Consider the following 22,346-nt stretch of genomic DNA (forward strand, 5'->3'; position numbering starts at 1 on the left):
GCCGCTGAGCCTGCGCGTCTGGAGCCTGTGCTCCGCAACGGGAGAGGCCACAGCAGTGAAGGCCCGCGTACAGAAAAAAAAAAAAAAAAAACTTAATAAAAAAATGTATAGTGATTTTGTTGAATTATAATCCCTAATATAAACTAAATATCCATGAGTGCATGCTTATATAAAGTACATCATAAACCCTGTAATTTGGTGGATTTAACAAGACACAATATCATTTCTGTGTTATTCTTGCCAAACACTCATACTTAGTCCAATCATCAAAAAACACCAGAAAAATCCATATTAAGGTATTTCTACACAATAACTGAAAAATACTCTTCAAAAGCGTCAGTCATGAAAAAGAAGAAAGACTGAAGGAAACTAAGGAGAAGTAACAACTTAATGCAATGTGGGGACTTGAATCCTGAAACAATAAAAGGACCTTAGTGGAAAAATTTGGTAAAATCTGAATAAATTCTAAAGTTTAGTTAATAGTATTACACCAAGGTTAAATCTCTATTTGTGATACTTATACCATAATTCTATAAGACTATAACATGAAGGAAATCTGGGAGGGTTACATAGAAAATATTTGTATTACTTTTGCAGCTTTTTGTATGTCTAAAAATTAGTTCAAAATGAAAACATATATGCAAACCATATATCTGATAATAGGTTAATATCCAATATATAAGGAAATCATACAACTCAGTAGCCATAAAAACAAAAAAACCCAAAACAACACATAACCCAATTAAAAAATAGACAAAGGACCTGAATAGACATTTTTGCCAAGAAGACATACAGATAGTCAACAGGTACATGAAAAGGTGCTCAACATCACTAATCAGGGAAATGCAAATCAAAATCACAAGGAGATGTCACCTCACACCTGTTAAGATAGTTATTATCAAAAAGACAAGAGATAACGAATGATAGGGAGGAAGTAGAGGAAGTAGAACCCTTGTACACTGTTGGTGGGAATGGAAGCTAGTACAGCCACTATGGAAAATGGCATGGTGTTTCCTCAAGAAATTAAAAATAGAACTACCATATGAAACAATAATTCTACTTCTGGATATATATTCAAAGGATATAAAACCATTTCCTTGAGCAGACATCATACCCCCATATTCACTGCAGCATTATTCATAATAGCCAAAGTACTGAAATGACCAAGGTATACATCGACGGATCAAGAAAATATGAGGAAATATATATAATGGAATAATATTCAGCCTTAAAAAAGAAGAAACTCCTGTTATTTGTGGCAATATGGATGAACCTGGATGGCATTATGCTAAGTGAAATAAGCCAGACAGAGAAAGATGAATACTGCATGGTATCACTTATATGTGGAATCTAAAATAAAGGAAGGAGGGAAAGAAGGAGGGAAGTTGAATTCATAGAAACAGGGTAGCAGGGGCTACCTGGTAGCAGGGGCTGGGGTGGGGTGGGGAAGATAGGAAGAAGCTGGTTAAAGAGCACAAACTTTTAATTATAAGATGAATAAAGTCTGAGGATCTAATGTATAATTGTCATCTATGATTGATGACTGTATTGTATAATTGAAATTTCCTAAGAGAGAACTTAAATCTTCTCTCTAAACAACAGCAACAGGGCTTCCCTGGTGGCGCAGTGGTTGCGCGTCCGCCTGCCGATGCAGGGGAACCGGGTTCGCGCCCCGGTCTGGGAGGATCCCACGTGCCGCGGAGCGGCTGGGCCCGTGAGCCATGGCCGCTGGGCCTGTGCGTCCGGAGCCTGTGCTCCGCACAAAAAAAAACACAACAGCAACAAAAAGGCAAGCAAATATGTGAAGTGAGGAGTTTGTTAACTCTATGGGGAGAATCCTTTCACAATGTATAAGTATTTCAAATTATCACATTGTACATGTTAAATGTCTTACAATTGTATTTGTCACTTATACCTTAATAAAGCTGAAAGTTTTGCTCCTGTTTAAGTAATGAATAATCATTAATTATAGAGCTGTTAGGGAGTTTCAAGTTCTGTGTCATATTCAACTTTGATTAGTCAGGATAGGCTAGGAGAGATGCTTCACAAATGACTACAAGTTTTTAATGGCTTAATATAACCAAAGTTTATTGCTCACTCACTGTCTTCTACAGGCCTTACCAATTCTCTAGGAAAGTCTCCATGGGATAATACAGATACCTAGGCTGGTGGAGGCTTTGCCATTCTGGATGGGTACACTATTTGGAATATATGACATCTTTTGTCAATATGGCATGGGATGAGGGAACATGATTGCTAAAAATTGAAAACTAAATTCTTTACTTCTAAAGTGATATTTGCAACACTTCATTGGTCACATAGCCACATCCAACATCAAAAAAAGACAGTGATGTTTAACCCATCATGAATTAGAAAGTGAGAGAAATAATATACTAGTAAACTTTTATCTCAGGCTCAAATTACTCATGAATTAATTAGCACTGATCATTTTTCAGCAAAGAACACCTTCCGCTCTGGGTAGAGCATCATCTTGGAATGAGATCCTAACTTCTCCACATAATAGCTGTGACATTGAGCAAGGTATGTAATCTTTCCCACCCCTGTTTATTGCTTTGTTGAATGATGATGGTGCTCTTCCTCTTGCAGTGCTCTTATGGACATTAATTGAATTAGTGTATACAAATCTTCTGGTACAGTTCCTCACATATTTAGTAAAAATATCTTTAATAAATTGCAGAAGTATTGTGAGTCTGGACACATAGTTGCACCAGGGTTAGGATCTGATTTGTATTAAGCTCTTCAATCAATAGTCCCTCATCTGTGAAAAGAGCCATGTGGTGCTTATATCCTGATATTTCCCTTTTCCTGTATGTGTGGGCACGTGTATATGTGTATCAGACGGTGATGATAGGATATATATTTATACATATTCATATATGTATATATCTCACTGAACATAGGTAAAGAGCATGAGTGCCATCTGAAACCCCAGATTCTTCTATGATATTGTTGGAAATTGAAAATCATAAAACCCCACAAGGAGAAGATGTTATCTCAGAAAGGATGAAGTAATATATCTTGTTTATCCTGTAATTTTTCCTCTGTATAGAGCTGTTTCTTATCTTTGAAACTGGCAGATATCATGGGAGTCTTTAAAAAACTTATCCAACTGAGTGGGATAAGTTTTATATTCTTATAAAACTTATCCCACTATATTCTCATTTCCATCATATTTTTATGATGGAAATCATAAAAAATGATTTCCATTTTTTGATGGAAATGATTTCATTTCCAACATTTTTTTAAATAAATATCTTCATTTATTTCAGGCAAGATCTCAAAAACAATAAAACCAAATTGTACCAGAAAGTGTCAGCAAAAATTATCCCCCTCTTAGGAAGTCTGTAAGATTCCAAAGTGACGGAGTGTGAGCACAGCTTTGTGTGCAGGAGCACATCATGCTGCCAGGTGTCCTCTGGAGGTGGATATCTAGAGGAGGGACAAGGGAAGAATCCAACTCTAGGATCTTGAGCTGTGTTAAGACATGGTCACTTCTTGGGCTGGAAAATTCAGATGCCAGTTCCAGAGATGAAGCTGTTCAAAAATGGTCTGAGTTGAAGCTTAGCCATAGGTTTGGAATCCTAGGAAGATTTGGTAGTTGTATTCTTGGTCCTGATCTCTGAATTATAAACAGTGTTATTTGGTTAGACAACAGAATTGTGAAAAGAAGGACTATGGCAGAAAAGCCAGTAGTTGGTCGGGAACGTCAAGCATCCACTTTCCATGTCCTTATGCATCACAGGTGTAGCCAGCTGTGAGCAAACCAGGTTCATTTCTTCTTTTCAGCCATCTTCATCAGCCGATGCTCTAAGTCTTGATTTATATCTCATTTCCATCATATTTTTTAAACCATAGGTCATTCATATATTCTCATTTCCATCATATTTTTTAAACCATAGGTCATTCAACTTTTCTAACACTGTCAGCTAAAAAAATTCTGTCTTAATTTATATTACTCTGAGACCTTAGGATCTATCATTTGGGTGTGGTAAGGCATTAAATTTTATGTCCAAGGTATCAGCTCATTGATTTCCTGGGTATGCATTGCAATTAGGAAGTTGCACACTACATAAAAAATTCCATAGAATACAAATTTACAAAGTTGAAATGAATAGTGTATCTTGTGAGGATACATGGATATAAAGAAGCAAATATGACTTTATTCACTATTATTATTCACTTATTCAACAATTAGTTTTTTAACCATCTATTATGTGCCAGGCACTGTTAAGTATATTGCAGATACATCTGGAAACAAAACCAACCAAAATAAGCTCCCTGTCTTCTTGGAAAAGAGAGATAATACATAAGTATTATCTTAGTACATAAGACCATAAATAAGATTGTTTCAGAGAGTGACGAGTGCTATGAAAGATGTCAGAGAGGGTGATTGGATAGGAAGAGAGGGAAAGGAGAGTTATCTTTAATAGAGTTTAGGCCAGGCTGCTTTGAGGAGATGACATTTCAGCTGAAAACTGATTAATGAGATTGGCTCAGTCATGTGAAGATCTGTGGAAGAGTGTTCCAGGCAAAGGGAACACCTAGTCATGCTAGTGAAATAAAAATGATCTTATCTGGATAAGGAGTAGAAAGAAGCTCTTTGTTCAGTGTAGCTGGAACAAAATGAGGGAAGAAAACCTTAGCAGGAGATGAAATTAGAGGGGTAGGAGACATATTTTGAGAAGTCTTCTTAGTTGTGATAAAGTGTTTGGGTTTATTTCTAATTATAAGAATATCTTAATTCTCCTGAACCTCATAGATAGATTGATAGATTAGTAGATAGATAGATAACTGATACATAGATAATAAATAGATAAATACAACTTTAATTAAAATAAGTAACATGGAACAAAACTGCTTTTAAAAAAAAGAAACTTTCACAGTCACTGCCTTTGACATTATCAATGGTCAATGAACTGTGGCCCCTTCATATCTATAAAATCCACCACGTATTCTGGCATTTATTTTCCTACCTTGCCAAATTTAGCACTGCGTGCTTCACTGTTTCCCTTACATACTAATAGAATAAAACACCTGGATAAATTTGCTCTTGGAGTCTTGGCACCACTATTATTCACTATTGAATAGTGTCGACTGAAAAGGATATGACCTGAAAATCTACACTAGAAGCCAACAGTATCCATGCATCATGCTCATAAGCTTGTTAATGTATGCCAATACTTATCCTAAAAATGCTGGCTCCCTCCCTGCCCAAATGAGGGCATATGGTTTTCATAAAAGTTATTAGTACTGGATGCTGAACTACTAGGTCATTGTTTTATTTATTCAGTAAGCACTTATTATAGCTAAATATATCTGATACAATACACCCTTTAGAATATTATAATGCAGAAGAAAAAATCATATGGTAAGTTGCATAGTAAAGGTATTATAAATTTAAGCGTGGAGAAAAGAATGTGGCAAATTACATTATAAAGATATCTACAAATTCTATGAGGGTATAAAATAAATATCTCCAGTATTGAAAGAAGAATTAGACAATCAACCTCAGGAATTCAGAAAAGTTAAATTTATTTGTATCTCTAACCCCTTTCTCAGTGAGGATGTTGGACCCTGTTAAGAAACACACACACATAAAGTATCTTTCATAGAGTACTTGCTCAATAAATATTTGAATATATATGTAAATATATTTCAGTTGTTGTGCTAAGGCCTCCCCTGACTGGTGCCTTACCTACCTTTTGTAATGCCCAGTTATACCCTTGTTTGTATTGATCAAGACCTTGTTCATTTGATCTCTTGCTCAACGGTGAAGTCTTATCTACATTTTTTGGCTGTCTGCTTGGTATTGCCTTCTATTTAGGATCATTCATATTCACTGTTAATGTGCTGATCTAACTGACCATTCAGATCTCTTGAAACGGGCTCATATTTCACACTCTATTTTGCTGTGGCCAATATGGTGAGGTCTAGTGAACACATTTTGTGATGTGTTTCCTGTTTGGTTACTGGATGGTTTTGGCTTAGAAATTCTGTTTTATTTCTAGCTTCTTGTCATACTAGTGTTAATTATGGGTACTAGGAAGATACCTTGAAATGAAACATGTACATAGGTCCTTTTACCCAAAATAAACTTGAAAAACATGATTTTGATGCATTTATTAATTACATATTTCTTTACAAGCCATTGTTAATTAGACTAATTGTTTAAGATTTTATTCTTTTCTGTTAAAAATTTAGTTGGACTTATGTAATGGATATAATTCTAGTATAAACAGTTTAATTCTGTAATTATTTTCCTCTGCCATTTTAATAAAAAATAATTGTTTTTACCTCAGCATTCATATCTATGGCAATCCTTATTATAGCACTTAAAATATTGTAAGTAATCTGCTATATACCAATATTAACTCATAGATTGTAAGGATCATAATGGTCATCATTCATCCATTCTAGCTGTACAATACAGAGTGTTATGTTTTTCTGGAACATAAAATGTGCTCAGTAAATGTTGGTTAAAGTGATGGATAAATTTTTAAAAATATATTAAAACTTCTGGCAACATAGGTAACAAAGTAACATGGCATTCTATCTTTAAAAATAGCAAGTTATTTTTTTTAGAACTTCAAGGACAATAATTCTTTCTAAAGACTAGGCAATGTATTACTTTCTAATCTTTCATAAATACTGATATTTTCAACTATTTATTACAACTCACATTGTAATTATCTTAGGATTTTCTGATAAATACCATCCTGTCCTAATCATTTACTCTAATTTCTCATCTGGATTCATAATTTACTTCTTTACTTCTTTGAGAATTTTGACTTTGGAAATTGCATATTCAGTTTTCCTTTCATATTACTTTAAAATAGAAGGCATATATGCAATAATTTTTTCTATAGTCTTAATTCTTAATTCTCACCATTTTCTTGATGTATTAGGGGATATATAAAACATCACTTCTTATGATATCACTACTTATGATATTACTATCCCATATATGGTTGTTCTTTATGCAATATAATGTTAAAATTCTTTCTGAGCATTTAATTTTCTTCATTAATTTTAATCTTTATATTTTACATTTTTACCCATTCTGTTTTCTTTATTTCTAAATGTCATAAACATGCATTTGTATGTGTCTTTCTTTGTTTTGTCAACAGTTTTTTTCTTCAACTTGTTATCTATCACATTGTATATGGGAACAAAATTTACACCTTTCTGAATGATATCATTTTGAGCACTTAAAAGTACCATGCATGAGCTATCCCTTTCCTACTCTGACAGTTTTCTGATTTCCAAAAACAAACAAACAAAAAAACAAAAGAAACCCCCAAAACCTCCAAAAAACAACAACAACAACAACAACAAAAAAAAAACAGAGAAAGAGAAATCAGAAAACAAGTAGAATATTATTTATCATCACTTGAGACTCTCAGGAATATCTTAATCCACAATAACTAATCTTGAACAACTTTTTCTTTTTCTTTAACTTCTTTATTGGAGTATAATTGCTTTACAATGGTGTGTTACTTTCTGCTTTATAACAAAGTGAATTGGCTATACATATAAATATATCCCCATATCTCCTCCCTCTTGCGTCTCCCTCCCAACTTCCTATCCCACCCCTCTAGGTGGTCACAAAGCACCGAGCTGATCTCCCTGTGCTATGCGGCTGCTTCCCACTAGCTATCTATTTTTCATTTGGTAGTATATATAAGTCCAAGCCACTCTCTTACTTCGTCCCAGCTTACACTTCCCCCTCCCCGTGTCAAATCCATTCCCTATGACTGCGTCTTTATTACTGTCCTGCCCCTATGTTCTTCAGAACCTTTTTTTTTTTTAGATTCAATATAGATATGTTAGCATACAGTATCTGTTTTGCTCTCTCTGACTTCACTCTGTATGAAAGATTCTAGGTCCATGCACCTCACTACAAATAAGTCAATTTCATTTCTTTTTATGGCTGCCTAATATTCCATTGTATATATGTGCCACATCTTCTTTATCCATTCCTCTGTCGATGGTTGCTTCCATGTCCTGGCTATTGTAAATACTGCTGCAATGAACATTGTGGTACATGTCTCTTTTTGAATTATGGTTTTCTCAAGATATATGCCCAGTAGTGGGATGGCTGGGTCCTATGGTAATTCTATTTCTAGTTTTTTAAGGAAACTCCATACTGTTCTCCATAGAGGCTGTATCAATTTACATTCCCACCAACAGTGCAAGAGAGTCCATTTTCTCCATACCCTCACCACCATTTATTGTTTGTAGATTTTTTGAAGATGGCTATTCTGACTGGTGTGAGGTGATAACTCATTGTAGTTTTGATTTGCATTTCTCTAATAATTAGTGATGTTGAGCATTCTTTCATGTGTTTGTTGGCAATCTCTATATCTTCTTTGGAGAAATGTCTATTTAGGTCTTCTGACCATTGTTGAATTGGGTTGTTTGTTTTTTGGATATTGAGCTGCATGAGCAGCTGGTAAATTTTGGAGATTAATCCTGTCAGTTGCTTCATTTGCAAATATTTTCTCCCACTCTGATGGTTGTCTTTTCATCTTGTTTATGGTTTCCTTGGTGGTTCAAAAGCTTTTAAGTTTCATTAGGTCCCATTTGTTTATTTTTGTTTGTATTTCCATTTCTCTAGGAGGTGGGTCAAAAAGGATATTGCTGTGATGTATGTAATAGAGTGTTCTGCCTATATTTTCTCTAAGAGTTTGATAGTGTCTGGCCTTACATTTAGGTCTTTAATCCATTTTGAGTTTATTTTTGTGTATGGTGTTAGGACTTGTTCTAATTTCATTCTTTTACATGTAGCTGTCTAGTTTTCCCAGCACCACTTAAAGAGGCTATCTTTTCTCCATTGTATATTCTTGTCTCCTTTATCAAAAATAAGGTGATCATATATGCGTGGGTTTATCTCTAGGTTTCTATCCTGTTCCATTGATCTATATTTCTGTTTTTGTGCCAGTACCATACTGTCTTGATTACTGTAGCTTTGTAGTATTGTCTAAAGTCAGGGAGCCTGATTCCACCAGCTCCATTTTTCTTTCTCAAGATTGCTTTGGCTATTTGGGGTCATTTGTGTTTCCATGCAAATTGTAAAATTTCTTGTTCTAGTTCTGTGTAAAATGCCATTGGTAGTTTGATAGGGATTGCACTGAATCTGTAGATTGCTTTGAGTAGTGTAGTCATTTTAGTAGTGTACTGTGGATTCTTCCAATCCAAGAACATGGTATATCTCTCCGTCTGTTTCTATCATCTTTAATTTCTTCCGTCAGTGTCTTATAGTTTTCTGCATACAGGTCTTTTATCTCCTTAGGTAGATTTATTCCTAGGTATTTTATTCTTTTTGATGTTTGATAGGGATTGCACTGAATCTGTAGATTGCTTTGAGTAGTGTAGTCATTTTAGTAGTGTACTGTGGATTCTTCCAATCCAAGAACATGGTATATCTCTCCGTCTGTTTCTATCATCTTTAATTTCTTCCGTCAGTGTCTTATAGTTTTCTGCATACAGGTCTTTTGTCTCTTTAGGTAGGTTTATTCCTAGGTATTTCATTCTTTTTGGTGCAGTGTTTCCTTAATTTCTCTTTCAGATTTTTCATCATTAGTGTATAGGAATGCAAGAGATTTCTGTGCATTAATTTTGTGTATCCTGATACTTTACCAAATTCATTGATTAGCTCTAGTAGTTTTCTGGTAGCATCTTTAGGATTCTCTATGTATAGTATCATGTAATCTGCAAACTGTTACAGATTTACTTCTTTTTTTCCAATTCGGACTCCTTTTATTTTTTTTCTTCTCTGATTGCTGTGGCTACAACTTCCAAAACTATGTTGAATAATAGTGGTGAGCATGGACAACCTTGTATTGTTCCTGATTTTAGAAGAAATGGTTTCAGTTTTTCACCACTGAGAAAGATGTTGGCTGTGGGTTTGTCATATATGGCCTTTATTATGTTGAAGTAGATCCCCTCTGTGCCCACTTTCTGGAGAGTTTTTGTCATAAATGGGTGTTGAATTTTGTCAAAAGCTTTTTCTGAATCTATTGAGATGATCATATGGTTTTTCTCCTTCAATTTATTAATATGGTTTATCACAATGTGTGATTTGCATATATTGAAGAGTCCTTGCATTCCTAGGATAAACCCCACTTGGTCATGCTGTATGATTCTTTTAGTGTGTTGTTGGATTCTGTTTCCTAGTATTTTGTTGAGGTTTGTTGCATCTATGTTCGTCAGTGATACTGGTCTGTAGTTTTCTTTCTTTGTGACATCTTTGTCTAGTTTTGGTATCAGGGTTATGGTGACCTCGTAGAATGAGTTTGGGAGTATTTTTCCCTCTGCTGTATTTTGGAAGAGTTTGAGAAGGGTAAGTGTTAGCTCTTCTTTAAATGTTTGATAGAATTCGCCTGTGAAGCCATCTGGTCCTGGACTTTTGTTTGTTGGAAGATTTTTAATCACAGTCTCAATTTCAGTGCTTGTGATTGGTCTGGTTATATTTTCTATTTCTTCCTGGTTCAGTGTCAGAAGGTTGTGCTCTTCTAAGAATTTGTCCATTTCTTCCCGGTTGTCCATTTTATTGGCATATAGTTGCTTGTAGTAATCTCTCATGATCCTTTGTATTTCTGCAGTGACAGTTGTTACTTCTCCTTTTTCATTTCGAATCCTAATGATTTGAGTCGTCTTCCTTTTTTTCTTGATGAGTCTGTCTAATGGTTTATCCATGTTGTTTATCTTCTCAAAGAACCAGCTTTTAGCTTTATTGATCTTTGTTATTGTTTCCTTCATTTCTTTTTCATTTATTTCTGATCTGATCTTTATGATTTCTTTCCTTCTGCTAATATGTGTTTTTTTTGTTCTTCTTTCTCTGATTCCTTCAGGTGTAATGTTAGGTTGTTTATTTGAGTTTTTCTTGTTTCTTGAGGCAGGATTGTATTGCTGTAAACTTCCCTCTTAGAACTGCTTTTGCTGCATCCCATAGGTTTTGGGTCATCGTGTATTCCTTGTCATTTGTTTCTAGGTATCTTTTGATTTCTTCTTTGATTTCTTCAGTGATCTCTTTGTTATTAAGTAGTGTATTGTTTAGCCTCCATGTGTTTGTATTTTTTACAGATTTTTTCCTGTATTGGTACTAGTCTCATAGATTGTGGTTGGAAAAGATACTTGATATGATTTTTCAATTTTCTTAAATTTACCAAGGCTTGATTTGTGACCCAAGGTATGATCTTTCCTGGAGAATGTTCCATGAGCACTTGAGAAGAAAGTGTATCCTGTTGTTTTGGGATGGAATCGCCTATAAATATCAATTAAGTCCCTCTTGTTTAATGTATCATTTAAAGCTTGTGTTTCCTTATTTATTTTCATTTTGAATGACCTGTCCACTGGTGAAAATGGTGTGTTAAAGTCCCCTACTATGATTGTGTTACTGTCAATTTCCCTTCTATGGCTGTTAGCCTTTGCTTTATGTATTGTGTGCTCCTATGTTTGATACATAAATATTTACAATTGTTATCTCTTCTTAGATTGATCCCTTGATCATTTTGTAGTGTCCCTCTTTGTGTCTTGTAATAGTCTTTATTTTCAAGTCTATTTTGTCTGATATGAGAATTGCTACTCCAGCTTTATTTTACTTTCCATTTGCATGGAATATCTTTTTCCGTCCTCTCACTTTCAGTCTGTATGTGTCCCTAGGTGTAAAGTGGGTCTCTTGTAGACAGCATATATATGGGTCTTATTTTTGTATCCATTCAGCCAGTGTATGTTTTTTGGTTGGAGCATTTAATCCATTTACATTTAAGGTATTTATTGATATGTATGTTCCTATTACAATTTTCTTAATTGTTTTGGGTTTGTTATTGTGTTCCTTTTCCTTCTCTTGTGTTTCCTGCCTAGAGAAGTTCCTTTAGCTTTTGTTGTGAAGCTGGTTTGGTGGTGCTGAATTCTCTTAGCTTTTGCTTGTCTGTAAAGGTTTTAATTTCTCTGTTGAATCTGAATGAGATCCCTGCTGGGTAGAGTAATCTTGATTGTAGGTTCTTCCTTTTCATCACTTTAAATATGTCCTGCCGCTCCCTTCTGGTTTGCAGAGTTTCTGCTGAAAGATTAGCTCATAACCTTATGGGGATTCCCTTGTATGTTATTTGTTGATTTTCCCTTGTTGCCTTTAATATATTTTCTTTGTATTTAATTTTTGATAGTTTGATTAATATGTGTCTTGGCATGTTTCTCCTTGGATTTATCCTGTATGGGACTCTCTGTGCTTCTTGGACTTGACTGACTATTTCCTTTCCCATATTAGGGCAGTTTTTAACTATAATCTCTTCAAATATTTTCTCAGTCCCTTTCTTTTTCTCTTCTTCTTCTGGGATCCCTATAATTCGAATGTTGGTGTGTTTAATGTTGTCCCCGAAGTCTCTAAGACTGTCTTCAATTCTCTTCATTCTGTTTTCTTTATTCTGCTCTGCAGTTGTTATTTCCACTCTTCTATCTTCCAGGTCACTTATTCTTCTGCCTCAGTTATTCTGCTATTGATTCCTTCTAGAGGATTTTTATTCTGTGTGTTTCTCTGTCTTTTCATTTTGCTTAACTTACTGTGTTTGGGGTCTCCTTTTCACAGGCTGCAGGTTCGTAGTTCCCGTTGTTTTTGGTGTCTGCCCCCAGTGGCTAAGGTTGGTTCAGTGGGTTGTGTAGGCTTCCTGTTGGAGGGGACTAGTGCCTGTTTTATGGTGGATGAGGCTGGATCTTGTCTTTCTGATGGACAGGACCATGTCCGGTGGTGTGTTTTGGGGTGTCTGTGACCTTTTTATGATTTTAGGCAGCCTTTCTGCTAATGGGTGGGGTTGTGTTCCTGTCTTGCTAGTTGTTTGGCACAGGGTCTCCAGCACTGTAGCTTGCTGGTCGTTGAGTGGAGCTGGGTCTTAGCGTTGTGATGGAGATCTCTGGGAGAGCTTTTGTCATTTGATATTATGTGGAGCTGGGAGGTTTCTGGTGGACCAGTGTGCTGAACTCAGCTCTCCCCACTCAGAGACACAGGCCTGACACCCGGCTGGAACACCAAGAACTTGTCAGCCACATGGTTCAGAAGAAAAAGGAGCAAAAATAAATAAATAAATTAATTAAATAAAGTTATTAAAATAAAAAATAATTATTATAATTTTAAAAAATTTTAAAGAAAAAAAATACGAAAGAAAGAAAGAAGAGAGCAACCAAACCAAAAAACTAATTCACTAATGATAACAAGCACTAAAACCTATACTAAGAAAAGAAACAAAAACAAAAAGAAAAACGGACAGACAGAACCCTAGGACAAATGGTAAAAGCAAAGCTATACAGACAAAATCACATGAAGAAGCATAGACATACACACTCACAAAAAGAGAAAAAGGAAAAAAAATTATATATGTCTATATATATTTTAAAAAAGGATGAAGAGAGCAACCAAATCAATAAACAAATCTAACAGTGATAATAAACTCTAAACACTAAACTAGGATAAACATAAAACCAGAAACAAATTAGATTCAGAAAGCAATCCCCAAGTCTACAGTTGCTCCCATAGTCCATTGCCTCAATTTTGGGGTGATTCATTGTCTATTCAGATATTCCAGAGATGCAGGGTACATCAAGTTGATTTTGGAGATTTAGTCCACTGGAGATTTAACCCGCACAGCTCCTGACGTTCAGCGTTAGATTTGGCCCCACCTCTGCATGTAGGTCACCTGAGGGTGTCTGTTCCTGCCCAGACAGTATGGGGTTAAGGTAGCAGCTGATTAGGGGTGTCTGGCTCACTCAGGCCGGTGGGAGGGAGGTGTATGTAATGCAGGGCGAGCTTGCAGTGGCAGTGGCCAATGTGACATTGAAACAGCCTGCAGTGTGCCATGTGTTCTCCCAGGGAAGTTGTCCCTGGATCACGGGACCCTGGCACTGGTGGTCTGCACAGGCTCCCAGGAGGGGAGGTGTGGATAGTGATCTGTGCTTGCACACAGGCTTCTTGGTGGTTGCAGCAGCATCCTTAGTGTCTCATGCCTGTCTCCAGTGTCCGCACTGATAGCCACAGCTCGCGCCCATCTCTGGAGCACAGTTTGGTGTGTCTCTGAATCCCCTCTTCTCACACACCCCAAAACAATGGTCTCTTGCCTCTTAGGCAGTTCCAGACTTTTTCCCGCACTCCCTCCTGGCTAGCTGTGGTGCACTAGCCCCCTTCAGGCTGTGTTCATGCATCCAACCCCAGTCCTCTCCCTGGGATCTGACCTCCGAAGCCTGAGCCTCAGCTCCCAGCCCCCACCCATCCTGGTGGGTGAGCAGACAAGCCTCTCGGGCTGGTGAGTGCTGGTCGGCATCGATCCTCTGTGCTGGAATCTCTCCACTTTGCCCTCTGCACCCCTATTGCTGCACTTTCCTCCATGGCTCCAAAGCTTCCCCCCCCACGACCCGCCCCCATCTCTGCCATGAAGGGATTTCCTAGTGTGTGGAAACTTTTCCTCCTTCACAGCTCCCTCCCTGATGGGCAGGTCCCTTCCCTCTTCTTTTGTCTCTGTTTTTTGTTTTTTCTTTTGCCCTACCCAAGTACGTGGGGAGTTTCTTGCCTTTTGAGAAGTCTGAGGTCTTTTGCTAGCATTCAGTAGGTGTTCTGTAGGAGTTGTTCCACATGGAGATGTATTTCTGATGTGTTTGTGGGGAGGAAGGTGATCTCCGTGTCTTACTCCTCCACCATCTTGAAAGTCTCCCCTTAACCACCTTTAAGGATAAGAAAGAAGAAAGAAATTTTTGATATTACTTTCTAACTGTTGACTTTGTTGTCATGACAACTATGAGCTTATTTTTGTTTACCCTCTTCCCTTTCCAATTAGTACAATTAAAAGAACTATAATGCATGGAATACAGTTGTGATTAAAAATGGGTAGGTTTCAATAAAAGTATAATGTAATATAAAATCATATATTAACTAATATTGGACAGTCTCCAAGTGAGGCCTTAACTTTATTAGCATTATCCTTTCATTTAATTTTCCTTAAACGTTTTCTAGGATGATTTGGAGTCAACACTCATAGCTATCAATCCAACAAACAAAATTCTAATAATGAGAGTTCCAACTTCTGGAATGTTTTAGACTTTACCCACCAAGATATTTGAGTTTGTCTTTTATTATTTTATGAGGGCCAGAGCAGTTTCTTACTCCTATACAACCATGACCTCAGTGTCTAGGTCTGATCTTGTTATGTATTAGGCTCTAAATAAAAGTTATACAATAATGAATACATCTGGGTATTAATAAATGGTGTAGCAATCAGAATTCTTGTTTTAATTTCAAACATTTAATCAAGCTTGTAATTGGAATATAACCAATCTGTAACTAGTATTTGCTATATCTTCTGTGATTTACCATCAACAAATATGAAAACAAATTAAAAGGATATGATTTTTAGTTACTCTTTTACATCCTAGAACAGCAATCCCCAACCTTTTTGACACCAGTGACCGGTTTCATGGAAGACAATTTTTCCATGGGGGTTTGTGGGGAGAGGGATGGTTCAGGCAGTAATGCCAGTGATGGAGAGTGATCTGGAGTGGCAGATGAAGCTTCCCTTGCTCCAGTTCCTAACAGGGTGTGAGACACTACCACCAGTCCATGGCCCAGGGTTTGGGGACCCTTGCCCTAGAATCTTCAAAAAATTTAAAATTCTGTGTTCCTTAACAAGTTTATTATGGGTTTGACTGAATACTTTATCAAGAAAAAAAATAACAGAGCATTCCTTGACTTATTTCTCAAGGAGTCCAGGGAGAGAGGTTCTCTTTTTTTTATTCTTCTTCCAGTTTTATTGGGATATAATTGACATACAGCGCTGTATAAGTTTAAGGTGTACAGCATCGTGATTGGACTTGCATACAGCATGAAATGATAACCACAATAGGTCTAGTAAACATTCACCATCTCAAAGAGATGCAACAGTAAAGAAATAGAAAAAAATTATTTTTCTTTGTGATGAGAATTCTTAGGATTTGCACTCTTAACAACTTTTACATATAACACACAGCAATGTTAGTTATATTTATCTCATTGTACATTTAATCCTTAGTCCTTGTTTATGTTGTAACTGGAAGCTTGTATCTTTTGACTACCTTCACCCAATTCCCCCTCCCCTCACCCCTCACTTCTAGTAACCACACATATGAATTCATTTTCTGTGAGTTTGCTTGATAAGTCCAGTTTCCATCTACCCCATCATACAAAAGATGTTACATAACTATTGAATATATTACCCACACTGTACATTTCATACCTGTGACTCATTTGTTTTGTAACTGAAAATTTGTACTTCATAGTCTCCCTCACCAATTTCTCTTCTTCCCCCACCTCCTCCCCTCTGGCAACTGCCTGTGTTCTTTTTATTTATGACACTGTTTCTGTTTAGTTTTGTTTGTTCATTTGTTTTTTAGATTCCACACATAAGTGAATCAAAATTTTTCTTTCTCTATCTGACTTATTTCACTTAACATAATACTCACTAGCTCCCAAATAAATAAATCAGAAGTGAAAAAGGAGAAGTTACAACTGACACAACAGGAATGCAAAGGATCATAAAAGATTACTATGAACAACTGTACACCAATAAAATGGAAAACCTAGAAGAAATGTACAGATTCCTAGAACTGTACAATCTTCCAAGACTGAACCAGGAAGAAATAGAAAATATGAGCAGACCAATTACCAGTAATCAAGTTGAATGGGTAACAACAACAATAACAACAAAAAACTCCCTACAAACAAAACTTCAGGACCATATGACATTACATGTGAATTCTACCAAATGTTTAGAGAAGAGTTAACCTCTGTCCTTCTCAAAGTATTCCAAAAATTACAGAGGAAGGAACGCTTCTGAACTCATTCTACAGGGCCATTATCACCCTTATAACCAAACCAGACAAAGATATCACAAAAAATTAGAAGTCAGTATTGCTGATAAACATAGATGCAAAAATCACCAACAAAATATTAGCAAACTGAATTCAACAATGTTTAAAAAGGATCATATACACCATGATCAAGTGAAATTTATCCCAGGGATGCAAGGATGGTTCAATATCCACAGATCAATTAATGTGATATGCCACATTAACAATTTGAAGAATAAAAGTTATATGACCATCTCAATAAGAGAAAGCTTTTGACAAAATTCAGCATCCGTTTATGATAAAAAATTCTCAACAATATGGGTATAGAGGAAACATAACATAATAAAGGCCATATACAAGTCCACAGGTAACATCCTACTTAATGGTGAAAAGCTGAAAACATTTCCTCTAAGATCAGGAATAGGACAAGGATGCCCACTCTTGCCACTTTTATCCAACATAGTATTGGAAATCCTAGTCACCACAATCAGACAAGGAAAATAAATAAAAGTAATCCAGATTGGAAAGGAAGAAGTAAAACTGTCACTGTTTGCAGATGGCATGATACCATATGTAGAAAATCCTAAAGGTGCCACCAAAAAACCTACTAGAACTTATTGATGAATTTAGTAAAGTTTTAGGATACAAAATGAATGTATAGAAATCTGTTACATTTCTATACACTAACAAATGAACTATCAAAAGGAGAGAGATTCTCTTTTAACTTTATTTGCTTTTAACTTTCTCTTTTAACTTTGTTTATATCTTCAGTTTGCAGATATCAAATGCTCTGCCTTTTGTAGTCATTTTGTATTATACTATAGAATGTTTCCTTAGACTATTTTATGTAGACTTGTATTTTAAAAGACAAGAGTGACTGATAAGACATGGATCAAGTATTATAAAGGGCCAAAATTTAAACTTAATCTGACTAAAAATAAAAGAAAATAAATCACATATCAGTGAAATTTAATGTTCACACACTTCCTAAGCCTAATAAGACTTTAAAAGTGAGAACTGAAAAACGAAATATAGAAAATCAAAGTAAATTTTATGAATGTTTAGAAACAAAGATTATAAAAAATAAACTTTTAGTCAAGTGAAGATTGAAGATAAAGTATCAATTATTTCCCCATATAGAAGCAGTTGAATTTTTAGGTACAATTAATTAAATGTGACATTTTATCATAAGTCCATTCTAAATTTTATATTCCAAAGGAAGGATAAAATTGAACTAAATGTGGAGAAAGGTGTAGTATCACATAGTAGTTATGTTATAGTAATTATAATATATAAAATTATAGAATATTCAATATCTCATTTGAAGAAATATGTATGTACCATTAATAGTATAATGAAAAATTATACAATGTAATCTAGTAACTCACTTAAGCCTAAGCACAAAGGCATACCACAGAGTTTCAAAACCAAAGATCTTTGTTATTTAACTATAGAGTTTGAAACTCAAAACGAAACATTCTGTAGATTTCATATCTTCTGCATTTTCATGTTTACTGAAATACCACCTATATTCTAGGACAATGATATACAAACATAGAAACACTTTCGTCTTCCAAAATTCTAAGTTGTGGAAGTGATTTGGTTGAATACAGTATCTTTAACTTGGTTTTGTTGAAAACAAATGGATTTTTACAACAATAATAAAAATATGTGCATGGGAAGTATGTTTCAAGCACAAAATGCAAATATATTCGACTGTCTCCTTGAATTCTCCTTTTTTTCCATGCTTTAAAATAGCAACATTGAATTTAAGTCCATAACTTGATATCATAAAAGTAATACATGCTCTTTTAGCAATACAAAAGACTTAGAAAGTTCTGAAGAAAAATCTGTCAGTTGTTTTTCTCATCCTTCTTCGAACACACCCACACTCTACGTCCAAATCTGCCTTCTTATGCAGTCACTGTTATTCTGGTTTATATAATTCTATACATTTCTTTTAGTATATAAATATCTACAAACATTTATGCACATAATATTTAATTGATATCATATACTTATTTTCAAGCAATAATATGTTATACTCAATTAGAAATAAACACCTATTGCCATGGCAATAGTTATAATGAAAGTCTGTATTTTTAATTCAAAGAACACATTTTGCCCGTTGCACTCCCAATAATTCCTTGTAAACAGTCAGGAAGAATACTTACAATTTATTACTTCTGCATAAATGACTGCTTCTGTTAGAGAACAGAAAAAATAAATAATAGGTATGCTGGTCCATTGAAGAAACTTTTAGGCCAAAACTTAAAATCACAAAGGCAGAAAATAGAAAAATTAAAGCTTAGCCACAATGGTTATCATCATTACATGTTTTTACTTGAAGGCGTTGAATTGCTGAGCAATTTTATATGCAGTTCTTCCAAATTCAAAGTAACTACATAAAGAAGAATCTACACAAAGAATAGGAATTTCTTTTTAAAAAATACATGATATGTGCTTTAGATTTTAAACAATAAAATGTTTATAAACTTTGTAGATATTAACACACATTTTTTCATGTAGCAGGTACACGGGAAAATAATATAATTTCCAGTATTTCCTATTATTTCATTTAATGTTTTAAGATTTCAAAATAATAGCCATGAAGAATAGGGGGATCTATTTAACATTTAAATATTTGGAAATGAATAAACATTTAAAAATTGTTTAGGATATGTATACACATAGAGACTTAAAAAATAATTACATTGAAAAATTTATCACCCTCCCTAAATGAATACCTTCTTTGGAGTAATACAAATAGCTAAGGATAAAAAATAGTGTTTTCCTGGTTCTATAACTCTAAATTGACTTAAGAAATAACTTTGAGATTTCCTGGTTCTATAACTCTAAATTGACTTAAGAAATAACTTTGAGAATTCTTATCCCAAAATAGTCTTTATGTTTTCATAAATCTTTAGGAAGCTTCCTTTTAGAAAGGGAGTATGCATGGAAATTATAAAAGTAAAACAAACAAACATGCATACATAAATAACTAAATAACTTAACAAGTATCATTTAAGAAGTACTATGTGCCAAATATTGAGGAATATAAAGGGTGATGTGGGGGACAGGGAAAAGAGTCTAAGCTCGGGAAGCTTAAACAGACAATGTTAGGAGATGTAGATGGAAATGAACAAAGTATTCAAGGCTTTAAAAGTCCTACTTTTGATAAAATCCTCAATCTAATGCAGTGTTATCGTTAATATCACACATCACTGAGGGATGTTACACACATAATTCTTTGTAGACCTTTCAGAACTCTTTTTTTGGCAGTCATTTTAAGGACGAGGTCATGACCCAAGAACATGATACATCAGTCTCTCACTGCTACACAAACATTGGGCAGTCTATATACATCAACAAAAACAAATGTTTGACATAAATTTGCCTTTATTTTCCAATTCTCCATATTCAGCATCTTTCCTACTCAATCAGTAGGTGGTTTCTCTTTCTAATAAACTCACTTTTGATAAGATGTGAGATATGACATATGTCACCCATCCCAGGGACTTTTTTTTTTAATCAGAAAACCTTAATAGTAGTGATTGTTCCAAACAATTTAAATTTCTGAACAAAAGGAGTTATTCAGTTTCTCTCTGCTCAAATTTCTACAAGTTTCTATATTATAAACTTTCTCAACCAAATTTTGAAGTTAAGTAACTTAGTCATTCCTACCAAACAAGCTTAACTAATGCATAAATAAATCACTAAAGGTAGATTTCAATGTTTTGTGTAATTAAAAAAAAATATGTAGAGAAAGGGCTCTTTATAGAATCCCTCAGATAAAGTCTGTGAAAGGCTGGCTATTCTCAAACTGATAGGGTCAGTCCATCTTGTTTTCTTTTGAGGGATCTGTTATTAAAAAAGGGCATTGTAGTCAAACCAATAAACTCAAACTGGTTTGATAGAGTAACCACAGTTCAAATCTATAAAAAATTAGTTGAAGCAGAATGGGAGAAAAATAATGACAGGTCTTCATTACTGAATTTTTTCATGGAATGAAGTGGTTCACATTATTTTCCTGTTTATATAAGATAATGATTACACTGGGACAGGGTGTAGGTGGACTTAGAGAAGAATGGTATTAAGATGTCTCATTAACTCTATGTATGGTTTGATTAAGGAAAATAAAATATAAATCACTTTCCTTCATTACACAACATATTCCTAGAGAAAAAATGTTATGTTGGAGCAACAGAGAGCTTATGTCTTAGCAAAGAAGAATAATCAAATTAATTATTACAATTCCACCTTCTAGTTTTCATAAATAGGAAAAGATATGTCATAGTTATGACTGATTTCATTTTCAGAGCAGCTTCACTTTTCTGAAGTTTTTAAGTTAGGCATATAATTAACATTTTATATTAGCCATATCGCTGTATTTATATGGCTCACTAGGGTAGATACAGAGAAAGAAAAATAGATTAATGGGTACATAGAGCGATTCTAGTATTCACTGAGGTTTCCACACATGTTAGCCCTGTGGCAGGCACTTCAGAATGTGTGTAGCATGGAGGCAGGACAAAAAAATGATTAAAATGAAATTTCTTCTATCAGAGAACTTTTGGTTTAATTCCAGTAATAGATGCATCCAAATATGCAGGCAATTGAAGTACAAAGGAGGCCGAGATGACATAGTGTAATGCCAATAACAGAGCTGAACAACCACCTGGGTTCAGGTTGGAACAGTAGCTTTAGAGTATGTGCCACTTTATATTTACTCCCTGAAATGTAGTTTGTGTCAATAAGTTGTACATAAACTTGAAATAGGGCTATACAAGTATTAAAGGTAATAAGTAGTAATGAATAGTAGCAGTAGTAGTAATAATAGCAATTCTGTATGACACTTGCAATGAGATAGGCTTTGTTCTAAGTAGTTGTCATAAATTAACTCATTTCGTTCTACACTATGGGATGATCACTACTATATACCCTTCCTGCAGATGAAGGGACTGAGATAGAAGGGAACAGCAACAAAAAATCGTTGTGCAGGATTACAATCCTGAGATTTGAGCACACACGCGGTAGGACTTCAGTGTCTGTACCATCAACCATCATTCTAAGCCTCTGCTTAGTAAGATGACTGAAGCAGCTACATTTAATATTCAGACACCTTGAGTAAGCACATCTAAATACCCTTAAATATATTATTTTATAATTATGATTTACACTAACTAGTAACTGGTAGATCAAATATTGTCCTGTTCTAAAGCCCATCCATTTTGTGTCCATATGACTCCTGGGCTACATGAACTTTGTTACTTTTTCTCAGTTTCTTGCATATGGTTCCATTCTTCAATCATTTAGTGAGGATTCACAACATTAAAAGTGCCGTGTTTTATACTGGTGAGCAAGGCAGGCAGTCCCTGCCCTCAAGGAGTTAACAGTCCAGGAAAAAGCAATAAGAAATAAAAGTACTTAGAAGCTGATTTGCCAAATGCAATGACAGGATT

The sequence above is a fragment of the Physeter macrocephalus genome, chromosome 11 (assembly GCF_002837175.3).
Source record: "Physeter macrocephalus isolate SW-GA chromosome 11, ASM283717v5, whole genome shotgun sequence".
Lineage (NCBI taxonomy): Eukaryota > Metazoa > Chordata > Mammalia > Artiodactyla > Physeteridae > Physeter > Physeter macrocephalus.